The sequence below is a fragment of the Lupinus angustifolius genome, unplaced genomic scaffold (assembly GCF_001865875.1).
Source record: "Lupinus angustifolius cultivar Tanjil unplaced genomic scaffold, LupAngTanjil_v1.0 Scaffold_268, whole genome shotgun sequence".
Lineage (NCBI taxonomy): Eukaryota > Viridiplantae > Streptophyta > Magnoliopsida > Fabales > Fabaceae > Lupinus > Lupinus angustifolius.
The window spans coordinates 177,095-178,881 of record NW_017727473.1 but is presented as its reverse complement, the minus strand read 5'-3'; positions in this window follow the sequence as shown (position 1 = coordinate 178,881).

The window sequence follows — 1,787 nt, the reverse complement described above, 5'->3', positions numbered from 1 at the left end:
TTCAAACTGGATGAGGATGAGGATGAGGATGAGGATGAGGATGAGGATGAAGATAGGATGAGTATAGGATGAGGATGAAGATGAGGAACAAGATGAGGATGAAGATGAGGAACAGGATGAGGATGAGGATTAGTAGAGGATGCGAATGAGGACGAGGATGAGGATAGGAGGAGGAGGATGAGTAGTGTAACCAATAGTGATTAATCCCTTGGATCAACGAATTTAGTGGCCAAGCTAGCACCTTCATACTAGCTCTGATACCACTTGTTAGGTACCAGTGAGGTAAGATTACACCTAGAGCACGCTTTTTTGATATTTGCATAGAATACAAAGCTAGTGCAGTTAATTGATTATCAACATGGTTAATAGATTAAGAACAGTTCAATTAATCGATTACAATAAGCATGTTAATTGATTGTATTAGTTGTTATCCTTTTGAAAAACATATTTCTTGCTTTGGAAAATAGTAATGAATTTAGATCTTTACTAACTCAATATTGATTCATGATTATCAACAGATTAACAACAATTAACACTTAATCACATAATGCAATTTCAACACAGAAAGCGGTAAATATTGAATCTTAAAGAGATAGGGAAAGAGAAGATTGTGCTCGAGGATTTTATCATGGTTCGTTTGCCCGTCCACTTGCAAACTACATCCAGACCTCCTGGTTGATCTTGGAGATTTTTCTTCACTATTAGAAAAGTAATTAAATTACAAACACACTTCCAATATCCATAGACACAAACTTCCTTCTTGGAACCGTTGAGCCACCAAGTTCGGTTTGACCTCTATCTATGCCTACTTGGATACCACACCGTTCACACAATTTGGCCCTAGGCGACACTCTTTGCTCGAATCAAGACTCCCTGTCTTGTGAAGATCCGTAATTCTCAACTTGTGATGATACCACACACCACAAGAATTATCCTCAACTTTACTGAATTTTGCTGAGTTACTTTGCACACAAGATTGTGCGGATAACAACAATTAAATCAACTCTTCTACAACCCTTGATAAAATGATCTCACAAATAGCCCTAAGAACTAAGTGTAGAAATCATGCAAGGTATTTCAAATGAATGAAACGTGTAAGCCAAATGAAAAGAACTCTCTTTCTTTTCTCTATTTTCACTCAAAAAGATTTGCAAGAAAAACTTCAAAGAATCAACACATTAGCTTTGAAAAGTTTAGCACCATGAATCTTTCTTTTTCTTTTCTCTCATTAATTTTTCGATTTCACAATGATCCTCAATTATAACTCTATGAAAAAGTGTGAAAAACATTACTTTAAAACTGATTTTAATTATGTTTAAAAATAATAGAATTAGCTCATAACTGACACAACACATATTAATCAATTAAATTGTCATATTAGTCGATTAACGGGTTTTTGAAAACAGATTTTTAGTTATGGCTTAATCAATTAAAAGATTACTTAATCGATTAATAAACAGAAATCCTGGGAGGTTAACTACTGTAACAACATTTAATCGATTATGACTTTCCTTAATCAATTAAGGATTTCATCAGGATTTAATCGATTACAAACTGGGTTAATGATTAAAATCATTAAAAATGGTTTTTCAATTTTAAATGGTAAACACTCTATATGATGAATGATCATGCAATCATAATTTTAGAAATGATTAAACCTATATGTATAAAATCATGTATGCTAAATGCAAATGTATGAGTGTTAATTATCATATATTTATATGTTGATGTTATGCCTCATTTTATGTTATTTTTATTTTAGACTCTTTGTGAGACACTTCCATCTT